Here is a 12806-nt window from a genome sequence, read left to right as displayed (position 1 = left end):
TAAAATAATATACAAAGCAGAATATTTTAGGCTGCTAGGGTTTTTTCCCAAAATGTTTACAGGGTTTTTTTTTTTGTTCTGTTTTAGTTTTTTTTGTTCTTTCATGCAACTGTATCTATAAGGGTTTTTCACAGAGGGGTGGTTTAGTTTTTGCTTCAAGCCTGGAATTTTTTTCTCAATAATATATTTTTTGACGTATTCTTACTCTACAGCAAAAGTAAAAAAAGACAGAACCAGAGAAAAACAAAGTTGTTTTCTATTTATAAACATAATTTACTCCTTGAAGAGTAAGCTGCTTGACTTTAACTGAAATGAAAATATCCCTTGAACAGTTTTTAATAAAGGAATTTGCAACGAAGATGATGTTGGTAAAACACTAATAAAAACAAGACAATGCAAACTGCTCATGATTTGTTTCAAGATGCAGTAACACTTATCAGTTACATGTATTCTGTCTTTAATTGTATATCCCAGTAAGTGTGATGTGTTTACCTAAGGCAGGGATTTATTTTAATGTCTTTTAGGATGCTCGCTGTTTTAAAATGCTTTATGAATAAAGCTTTTATTGATGCTTCAGTCAATTCCAGAAAAATAATAGATGTAGATGCTAAAATACTTCTGAATGTTGAGTCTAACTAACAAAGTTGTCCACCTTTTAACTTGAAACAGAAGAAACTAGGAACTTGTAATCGAGGCATGCCCAATGGCATAGGTAGGATTGCTGATTTTAGTTCCGTAAGCCTCAATAAAACACTTGAGCTGGTTTTGACATCCAAGTGAAAAAACAGTATCATTTAGTAGTTGTAAAGATAACAATAGATCCCTGAAAAGAGAATAATTCACAAATGAATAACCAAATATGTGCACAGTAGTTGAAATATGGCAGGAATTTTACAGCCACAAAGCACGTAAGGTCTTTGTCCTTAAGAATTCTTTGTGTGTTATAGTTAGGACAAACACTGTTATTTATCCATACCTCTGTTGATTTAAAATCTTTGGCTTAAGGCTTGTGTCTTTTGCAGTGCACGGTACAACAGGGCATGATCAGAGCAAATCTGCATAATGATGAAAAAAATAGTGTCAGAAACTTGAGATCTGAGGAATGAAGAAAGCTGCTTCTCTGAAGTTGCCACTGTGGAGGGAAGGGGAAAGAGGGGAGACATTAAAAAATAATTAAAAAGCCTCAAAACCAACAAAGGCAAATTTCATACTTCACCATAGTGAAGAATAAGCATTGGATAAGGGGTGTTGCATGTGGATTCTCTTTTCCCACTCATACATATGTACACAGGTGAAAGCTTGGCTATTATAACATATTAGCTTTGGTTTTATAAGCTTTAGAAAAGCTATAGTATTTGTCTCTATGGTGGTGGCAATGTCTATTAATGTTATCTCTCGTGATTTCATCTTCTCATAATGTCTGAGAGCTCTGCTTTAAACTAGCAGTATGTGATTGTGACTGGTGAGATAAAAATTTCAGTGAGATAGAGAAAGCTCACGCTACTATGTGTGACAAATTGCAATGACAAGGCTGTGTTGATAGCAGCTTATGATGTGAAACGAAATCACAACCACAATACCATAAAGATGTGTACTTAGGGCATCTTTACAGGGCTCAAAGTGAAAGAAGATATGGTCAAAATGTCTAGTAGACACTGTGTTCCTTCCTTGCATTTCTTTTTATTGCTGGAGCTGGCCAGTACTGTTCAATAAAAATATTTCATGCATTTCAGATTTTTTTTTTATTTGGCTTTGCTGTGTATCTTTATCCCAGCTCCTGCATAATGGATACAATCAGCATCTGAAAATTAGCTAAAATCACTATACAAATATGATATTTGTTGGAGTGTGCAAGTTAGCCATTTGATTTGATTCATTCAATCGGCTGAGCAATCCATTTGAAGAATAGACAACAGGAAAGGACAATTAACTGAGCAGTTACAGAATGCATTCCATGAAACTTCAGGGGTTTGCATCTATTTATCCATATTAGCTATTTATATGGCTTACAAAGTACAAGCTGACAATAGAAGCAACTCTGTTTGTGAATCTTTTCTGGATATTAAGTGTAAAATTCCGTTGCCTAAATATTGAAATATAAAACCATTTTTTTATATTATAGGCATTTAAGGGAGCTTTGTGGGGCTAGCAGGTATGAGACAGGATGGATGGGACACCAGTGTCCTTCTGGAGCAGCAGCTGGAGGCTACATATTAGTATGTAAAATGGCACAAGAAACCTATAGTTAAGCAACTGAATTATTGAGTAGTGACTTTTATGGCAGCTGAAATTTTAGGTTCTAAGAGGAAAAAAAATGTCTCCAGGAATGACAGGAAACAGCCAATGGGAAACTGAAAAGTAGTAGGTTTCAAAATTTATATAATTTTTAATAACCTCAAATATTATTAAGCCCACCAGAGAAAAAGAGTGTCGTCTCCAAATAGGGGGACAAATTTGGAGGTTATAGCCCTTCAGTATAGAGAGATATGCATTCAGAGCACAGCTGCAGGGATCCTTGAAATAATTTTAGTTTCCTGATATGATCTGCTAAATAAATTGCCATTGAAGAGCTGAGTTTTATCTGAATAAATAATCAGATCCATAATCAAATGGGGGGGGGGGGAAGCTAGAAAACTATTTCCAAATCAGTCCCATTCAGAAATAATTTTCATAACAATTATTTCATTAATTTTATTGTATTTATTGTTTATTAATTTTGTTTTAGATTATTCCTTTTAGCATTACCATTCTAGTTAATTACCATTCAAAGGTTAATTGTCAGTTATCTCTTCTACAGTTGCAGATGGTGGTTTGCTTGCTAACATTCAGGCATGCTGTGCTTCCATTTAAAACCTCTGGTTTTGTCATTGATTTCTGGCCCATCACACTGATTGAGTGTACTCTGCAGATATTTTGAGTATAAGCATAAATCAGTTAAGAAACTTCTTAGAACACTTCATTAAAAAAAAAAAATTAACTCTTAGATGAATTAGGACAGGTTTTCCCTCTATTATTCTCAGTACCAAATTACAGGACAATTAAAACAATGGAAAATACTGTCCTAATGAAGTGGGAAGGGTGCAAACCAATAATTACTATAAACAGCATTTCTGTTCCTAATTAAAGAGCAAGCAATAATTTATAATGGTGCATGCAAATATTATTTTCTACCAATAGGTGCCAGTATAAGCTAATTAAGCTAAAGTATTTAATGACAGGTTTAAAGCAGACATTAGAAAAACATATTAAAAAAAAAACAACAAAATGCCTAAAGTTATTTTAGTGGATTTTTAACATCTATCTGCTGTCTTTGTCTTTATCTTAGAAACAGAAAGGTAGTCTTAAAACAGATTCTGGGGGCAGAAGTGGAGAAGAATCGTTTTCTCACAGTCATTTGCAAAGTGCTTTTTTACCTTCTTCAAAGGGAAAGCAGAAATGAAGGTAGCATACGATACGGGCAATGTACTGCATCAGTCTCTACATGCCGTCTCTGCAGCTTAAAAATCCTCCAGCAGCTGCTGCAGTTTAGCCATCAACTAAGCAAAAAGAGCTGATTTGCGTTGGACCTGTTCATGTTTGACTTTCCAGAGACAGGAAGAGTGAACTGAGTAATCCAGATGCTAATTGTATCTCCTCATAATTTATCCTTTTAGGTAGGGTATAACGTTTCTTGTAAGGATTCTGGGTGCTGATGGCAAAGTTTCTGTTCTGTGCCTTTCCTGCTTCTCCTCCTCTTTGTTCAGTGTAGCTGAATACACACATCCCTTGCTTCTGTGTCTAGCTTGTAGATTTTGTAATCACTCGTCTTTTTTTAAAATAGAAATTCTTTAAAGCTCTTTAACAAGCAAAATGTGCAGGGAAGAAAAACAGCAGAGGGTGACCCACTGCAGCTGAATCTTGCCATTGCAGGTTTCAGCAGCTGGACCTAATTTATAGAGGAGGAAAGAAATGTTTATTGTGTAATATTGTGTAAGAATAGAGTGAACTATCATTACAGTATTTCTTTAGTCAGATATTTCCCTTTAACCATCGTAATGGTATGTTTCAAACTCAGCCTCACCAAAATGTGGCTAGCCAGCCTCATGTGAGTGTTTCATGAGCAAAGCCATGAGTATCACTCTGCATTTTTTTTATGCAACTCAGCTCTTAACCTTCTCCCTATTTGGTGCCCTGTTGTAGATGTCTGTAGCCAACCATGTAATTTAATCTCATTCCTATTCAGTCTTAATGGAAAGATGACCTTTCAACAGATTAGAATTGATTTGTTTATAAACCTGCTAGTCTTGTCAAAGCTTTGTTCTTACAGACAATAATTTTGCTATCATCTGGCCAGCGCTGATATTTATCAGTGTATCATAGCAGCTGTAATGATTGTTTTGGGTTTTTTTTTTTTTTAAGCTTCCTTTTTTTTTCTGGGATCTGCATGGTAGAGCCCTGCTGGGCACCTCCTCAGCCATGTTCTCTGTTGTTCTCCAAAGCTTGGACAGTGTCACTTGTGAAGCATCCCTCCATCTAGCACATGAAATGCCACAGAGAGTGTTCCCTCTTTTTCTTCCTGTGCTCCCCTCTGATGGTAAGCTAACGCACACACCCCACAAGGCCAGATCAACAGGCGAATAAGAAAAGGAAGTGCCCTTTGTCTACATCAGCGGTGGTTTCATACCAAATTTTGCTTTCTATTCAATTGGTTTATGCTAAATATGACTGTACCACAATTGAATTATCTGTATATAGACTCGTTGCTACTGTAAAAAATTCAGATAGTTCCATTGCTACTTTTTATGGTACTCACCAGGTTAAACCCTTCATCCATTTTACAGGCTCTCTTTACTTTTTCTGTGTAGTTTGGGCAGGCATTTTTGTTTGGTTTTTTAGAACTATCGACTTAAAGGTTGTTTTCTGTAAGCTGTTTTCATAAGGAGGAAAAGTAATGTACACAGGGAATTATTTGCTGTACAGCTTTTTCAATGTTGATTGTGAATTTCATATCACATCAGTAGTAGCCTCACAACTGAATGCAAGCATACAGATGTTTGTATAGAAAGGCAAATTTTGAGGAATATTAAGAGAAAATATACTGAGGAACATCCTGTTGGTGGCAGCAATAACTTATATTTAACTTGTTAGAAGTTGGGAAGATACACAGCTACTATGCGGTCTGTAGTGACTGCATGTAATAATGGGCTTGCTGCGCATTTGAACACTCTACATTGATTCTTATCTCTTAACAGATATTTAATCCAGACTTAAAATCACACATTGGGTGTAATGTACAGTTAATATTTTGCATAAGCTTGTGAATCTGGACTAAAGCATAGTGATACGCCATGGATGTTTAAATTTACAGACAAATGCCCCTTGTTCTGGTATTTTGAGGTGTGTGTGGTGTGTGTCTTTTTGGTTTTGGGGTTTTTTTAGTTATTTTCTTGTAGGAAGAAACATGACCCAGTGCTTGTGTGTTCTTGAGGGTGCAATAGCAAAACTTTTGTAGCTTCTTGTGCTCATAGTTAGTGCACTTTTAATACTGATTGTACAGTTGCTCTTCCAGGAAAAAATGGATTGGAATCATTAGTTGAACCAGTGTCTTTTATGGTGTGCATTGTATAGTAACATAGAGTGAAATGCATGGGGACACATATTTTAACGCTAATTTGCATTGCCAATAGTAATTGATCATAGAGTCCAGTTTGGGCTGAATACTTGCTAAACAATTATTTGAAGTTGAAACGGGATGGTTCTTTTAATGTTAAAACTTCCTTCGACTTCAGGATTTGTATTAAGCCTTATATTTTTATAAAGCTTAATCAGAATTTCTCCCCACAAAATATTTAAGTGAAAAAATATTTAATGAAATGTAAAGGGAAATTATGGCTCCTCAAAGAAGTGTATTTGTTCTGAGGATGTTTAAAAATGTGTACACCTAGGAGGATCTTCTAAAAGCTGAATTCTTTTTTTCAGCTAAGAGAAAATGGTTCCCTTTTCACAAGGAAAATAAACTTATTCTACCAGCCAAGATGGCTTTTTCTGCATTTATGACATGAAAATATTTTTTTCACATCTTATACTCTGATAGCCAGCATTATGTCAACACCGAGGGCTATATCACCTGAAACATAGCTGCCAACTTTCACAGTAAGCGCCACTAAATATAATTTGTGTATGTGGAGCTGTTCTGATCTCTCTCTTTGTTTTCCCCTCCCTGTCTTTCTAATGCAGCCCTTTGCGACTGTTTTTCTTGGACAGTAGTTCTGGCGGTTTTCAGATGACATGCTATAATTTCTCACCTTAGGTCCCTCTGAGAGAAGGGACCTGGAAGGCTCCTTCTCTCTACAGATTGTGCAACTGTTATCTTTAAAAAATGCTATTCTTTCTCAACCAAAGCAAATAGTGGTTTTCTTGTTCCACTATTTCATTAAAATACTTGAAGTCCTCAGAAATTTAGAGTATTGTATTATATACATGTGTATCTCTTATATATTATACTACAGCATAGTATTATAATACGGTAATAATTTCTGAAGTTGTTTTGCATAAGTACTTTGATACACACCATTTGAAGACATGTGGTTGTGTGCGTGTTTTTTAATGACTGTTTCTGTGCTGCAGCTCCTAGTCTGCAGTGCAGAGAGTGCTGCATAACTTAGCAAATATGTTGGTACAGCAATGGCTCCCAGCAGCAACCAGTTGCGAAGTGTGTCTGTCAGGGTTATGTGAGGTACGGATCTATACTTGGCAAAGGACAAAATCAGTCCAGACAGAAAGGACAGACAGAAAGCAGCTGTCCCCAAAATGTTAATGAACTGTCATAGCTATTTTAATTTCAACCATCTGTACTCAAAAGGAAGACAGTCTGTCCAGAAGAACTCTGTCTGTTCGAGAAAATCTAGATAAGACTGTAACACCTGGGTTCACATTGAGTTATGGCTGCCGGTGGCTTTATCACAATTACTACTTCCTAGGTAGTAATCCAAGATGTTAACTTTGCTGTCATGTCTTTGAGAAAACTGCAGCCGTTCATGTTGAGCACAGTGTGCTATGCACAATTGTATGTGTAGGTATAACTTTATCTCAGTACTTATGTCCCTTTCACTTCTAGGAGAAATTCTTCCATTTCTGGTCCTTCCGCTTCTGGGAGCAGACCAGCCTGCCTCTTTTGTCTTTTTCCAGCACTTCCACAGATTGCACCACGTTACTCCAGAGATGAACCGGCACTTCTCCAGAGAATGTGTTTCTGTTGATTCATCATTTTCCTGGCTGAGGTTTTTGTTTGTTTATTTGTTTCCTCTCTACATCCCCCATCTCAGATTTAGAGATGAAGTTAGGAAAAATACTTCAAATCAATTTGCAATGATGGAGGTTGTTTTTCTTTCTAGCTACAAAGAAAAAAAGCATTTTACTGACATTTACAACATTTACAATATCCCAAGGCTTTTAAAAATGAACCAAGGTCTTTTTAAAGAAATCCTATTTAATAGAGCAATTGTGACATCAGTAAATCAAAGCAGAAATTTGTCCCTACCCTTTTTTTTTAAGCTACAGGATATATATTATGTATACTTTATGCCATGTAAGGTTTTTACAGAATCTCTGTATTGCTACTTTTCTGAACAAAAGCATAGCTTACAAGACTTTTTGGACAGTTGCAGAATATATGTCCGTGGTCATTGACTTTCATCAAGCACTTCCAACACACTGTATATTATTACTTTGTAAATGCAGGTTATTTTGCATCCAGGGGTCCAACACAATGGAATAAATACCATAAATTTCTTGGTTTTTATCTGAAGTCACTCTTCCAAGCTTGTAAATATTTTCTTATCTCAAGATCAAATCTCAAGATGTGGATGCCTGTTCTCTCCTTTTCCTTATTTTGCTTTGTTGAATATGAATTTGTGTCTCAGTGAGAAACTATTTCTTATTGTGTTGTTACACCATATCATATTCTTAACTGAAGATAGGATACTTAGGGAAATAGTGTTCGTTTGGTTTGTTGTTTTTGTGTTACTGCACTTTGCAGAGGTGTCTCTTTGCAAAGGAAGTCTTCCAATCGTTTGCACTTATAGAACTAGAAAGGATTTATTTAATATTTTTTTTGGTCCCGAATGAATGATTAAAGGATCTCCCCACCCAGTCTTTGGTTACTATTTTTTCCCTTGATGCTTATTTTTAAGCAGGAACATTTAACATATTTGGCTCCAATGAGAAAGGCAAATACAAAGCACATGCAGGCTGATTTTCTGCATTGTCTATATTCCCAAACAATTACAATAGCCAAGATTCATGCCTAAAATAAATACAGTTATTTTTATTGTTCTGGATATCTTTTTCAATATGTACACTGAATTTTGACAAAATGGTTTACTTTGCTGTGAACATTGATTCATAGCTTCTGAACTCCTCGCAGCAGACATGGCAGAGCAGGGCAGGCAGGGACATTCTCATTTGCTGGGTTAAAATCTTTTGCCATTTGAGGAACAAACTACATTGGTTCTTACATACAGTTGCTCTTTTCTGAGTGCTGAGGTGGGCGTCACAGGCTATGTGATTTTATCTGTCTTTCTGAACAGTCTTTAGCTAAAAAATATTCCAGAAGGCAAAGACTCCTTGATTTGTGGCCAATAGTTTTTTCTAGGAAGAATTCTTGTCAGTCACTGTGCCGAGCTGAAGAGCTGCATAGTGTGCTGAGGCAACAGGCTCGTATTCATTCATCATCAGATCATGATGACATCTAGATTATTTAGCCTGCTTATTTTTCTGTCATGCCTGTTTAACTATATAAAGGTTAAGGGAAAAGTACTTGTTATCAGACTGGAGCAGCAAATTTTTCGACCTTCAAAGAAGTTAGAGGTGCTTATTCTCATCAGTCTTTTTACATTCTGCTTTGAATTGTGTCTCTATCATCTTACTTCAACGTTTGAGACTCTTCTTTCTAGAATGGAGCTGGTTGTGTTGAGTTACGTTCCATACTTATGATCTCCACACTGGCTGATCTGAGGTTGCATATATGAATGACAATCAAGGTCATCACTGGGATTTAATTGAATTAAATTCTCTTAACATATCAAAAACATAGCTGACTTGGCAGAAAGTAGAAACTTTGTGGGAAGTTGGATGGTGCTAAGCAAGGTGGGAAGGAGGTATTGAGTGGTTGTTTTCTGGTTTTAAGCTGGAGTTTGGCCAAATTTAAATTCTTAGAGTATTAGATGTACCACAATATATTGTGGAAGAATTTGTTAGGAATTCACTGACACTTAATGTTAGAGGATTTAAGTTGGTAGCTCTTCAGTGTCAAACCTTTGAACTAAATTGGGTTTGTTCTTCAGCTTACAAAGCACTTTCTTAATTAGATTAGCCTGCCATGGGCTCTCGGCAATTTCAAATGTTAGTGGCAATAAGAACAAATACAATTAATTAATCCATACATAAAAAGGGAAGGGATAAATGGTCCAGTTACCCTGGCAGGAAAAACTCAGCTATAAGCTCAGAATCTCACTGCAACTTGTTGCAGTTCATTTATGCAACCATGGGTTATGCAAATGTGTCTGCTGAAAGGCATGGAAAACTTACTATGGCATATACTTTGAAATTTACTCTTATTTATAAAATTGCAATCCAATTGTTTATTTTGCACTTACAAGGGGTACAAATTTTCCAATTCAGAAATGTGAAACTGACCTCAGGAGAACCTTATGTCCTTATTACAAACACTTAAAGTTGGCATTAATATTTATTTCGTTAATGTTGCTTCAAAGTATGGTCTGATGTTTTAATTTTGCATGACATTTGAGAAGCAGCATAGTCTAAGTGATTTTCTATAAATACGTTGACTTTATAATATTAAAGACTTTATTCTTTGGTGGAAGTTAATAGCACTGTTACCATGGAATACTTATTCCTTTAATTTCATGTAAATTTAAATTTTATGATGTTTGCTTCTCCAAGATTATATAATCCCTTTTTATTGAAAAGAATCACAATTATGCAAATGATGATATCCAAGGAGACAAGCAGCAATTAACTGCAAAAGACAGGCTGTTACCATAAGAGTTTACTCTCAATGAACATAACAGGACCTCCTTTAAAATAAACCTTTATTTAAAGAAATCAATTTGGCATAGTTTCTAAAAGAAAGCAATTCATTCAGACAGAAGTTTCTAGTCTTAGGAGTATGTTCAATAGTATCTTTGGGTTTTTTTCTTTGACTCCAAATGCATTATTTCTATACATGGAAGATGGAAAGAGGAAAGCTTCAGCATGGACCCTGCTGGCTTTTCTTCTAAGAAAGCCCATAAAAGATTTGCCTTTCTACAGGAGGCTATTAACGGAGCAAAATAATCATCTATAAGCAATGGAGTTACACAGTCTAAAAGTCACCAGTCACAGCACTGGAAAGGTAAAATAAAGCTTAAAGAACTATGTGGATTACTACTAACCTCCCTACAGAAGGAATTTATTTGGATCCAGCCATGTGCCATGTATTTTGCTTACATTCGAAATGATGCCATAGTCTCCTGCGTGCTTTGGAACACGCTTTAAAATGTTCACAGATGGCTTGAGAACATACTTAAGAGCTATCTTTCCTTGGATATCTTCCCTGTGCTTGATGAGAGTGTTACACTGCTTCAGATATGGGCAGACTTGCAACTGTAGGCAGTGTATGTGCTGTTATATATTAGAATTAATTTTCCTTTCCCATTTTTCTGTGTAGTGAACTAAGAAGTGTTGGAGGAGGAAGAAATATCAGCTAGTTTCTTCCTCAGTAACTTTGATACTATGAGCTGTTAAGGAGCCTCAAGGTAGATTGTGGAAGTGAACATGGGAGTTGAAGGTGGGATTTGAGCCAGTCAGAGAGCAAGCAAAGTGTGTCACAAATCACAGCGTAGCACAGCTACAAGAGCAGCAGGCCTCATGCATGAGCTACCAAAATCCTCTGTGCCACTGCATACTAGGTAAAATATGTAATATCAAGCATATTTTCTCTTGCCTCTTTACAGGTAATAGGTAGGTGTGAATAAAACCTGACACTAGGGCTATTTCCTCCATAAAGAAAAACAGATGTTCTTTTCTTCCTCCGCTTTCTCTTCCAGTGAGTCAGCAGAGGGAGCAGCCTTGGCAGGGATCCATCTGACTTCAAGGACTGTTGCATCAAACATGGTTGTTAGAGTTGTGCACAAGCTCAGGGAAGTCTGATGGCTGCCAAAAGTCTGAGGAGTGTCAATAGATTCTGTGTGATTTAAATCACAAGAGCAGTCAGAAAGTTTCATAGCTACAGATAATTGTGATTAGTGCACTTTGAAAAATATTTTTTTAGTGTTAGTGTATGGGCCAAGGCCAATGGTATGAGGTTCAACAAGGCCAAGTGCCGGGTCCTGCACTTGGGTCACAACAACCCCATGCATTGCTACAGGCTTGGGGAAAAGTGGCTGGAGAGCTGCCCAGCAGCAAAGGACCTGGGGGTGTTTGTCGACAGTCAGCTTGAATATGAGCCAGCAGTGTGTCCAGGTGGCCAAGGCCAGTAGCATCCTGGCTTGTATCAGGAATAGTGTGGCCAGCAGGACTAGGGAAGTGATTGTTCCCCTGTACCTGGCGCTGGTGAGGCCCCACCTCGAGTACTGTGTCCAGTTTTGGGCCCCTCACTTCAAGACAGACATTGAGGTGCTGGAGCGTGTCCAGGGAAAGGCAAGGAAGCTGGGGAGGGGTCTGGAGCAGAAGTCTTATGGGGAACAGCTAAGGGAGCTGGGGTTGTTTTGTTTGTAGAAAATGTGGCTGAGGGGAGACCACCTCAGTTTCTACAACTCCCTGAAAGGAGGGCATAGCCGGGGGGGGGGTCTGCCTCTTCTGCCAAGTAACAAGCGATTGGATAAGAGGAAACGGCCTCCTCAAGCTCTGCCAGGAGAGGTTTAGGATGGATATTAGCAAAAATTTCTTCACTGAAAGGGTTGTCAAGCATTGGAACAGGCTGGCCAGGGAAGCGGTGGAGTCACCATCCCTGGAGATATTTAAAAGACGGGTAGACATGGTGCTGAGGGACATGGTTTAGTGGTGATTTCGGCAGCGTTAGGTTGGTGGTCGGACTCGATGATCTGAAAGGTCCCTTCCAACCTAGGTGATTCTATGAAAATCAAAGATTAAATAAAAAGCTTCCGACACTGAAAAAAGGAAAATAGGTTTCAGAATTTGCCTGATAACTGTAAAGAGACCTCATTTTATGAGTTTTATTTGCACTTCTCAAAGCGTTTTATAAATGTGCTAAATAATAGGTGTGGTAAGCATTTAGCTATCACATTTTATAGGTAGGTCAACACTAAAAATAGAGATATTCAGTGAAATCTACATTGAATCAATTCTTGCACATGGCTTTTATCTGTAATAGTGGTCATACAGATATATGTGGTTGTGTACTGGACAACTACCTACCCTGAACATGTTGAACAGAGGCAATACCAACTGGGAATAAAATAGTTCTTTTTCTATTTTTATCAGTTATGCAGTTTTTTTCATGCTTTGAGATAACACTCAATGTGTAAAAGGGTTACTGCCCTTTTAGAAATGAATGCCAGACAAGTGCCAATAGTGCAGGTGATGTGTTTTCCTGATACATTATGCTGTGGTTAAGGTGCAACTGCGAGGAACGTAGAGTTGAATTTCAGAAAGTTTTTCATACTGGAAAAGGGGTTGCAATAAACCATGTGCAGGAGCAGGGGAACATTGTCATTTCGGTGCAGTGTGAATGTAAAGTCATGGAAAGGTGTTGACCTCTAAACATTAATTATATTTACGTTCCTCTTCTATGCTCTAATACTTTT

This window comes from Chroicocephalus ridibundus, chromosome 9 (assembly GCF_963924245.1).
Source record: "Chroicocephalus ridibundus chromosome 9, bChrRid1.1, whole genome shotgun sequence".
Classification (NCBI taxonomy): domain Eukaryota; kingdom Metazoa; phylum Chordata; class Aves; order Charadriiformes; family Laridae; genus Chroicocephalus; species Chroicocephalus ridibundus.
Note: the sequence above shows the minus strand (reverse complement) of the source record.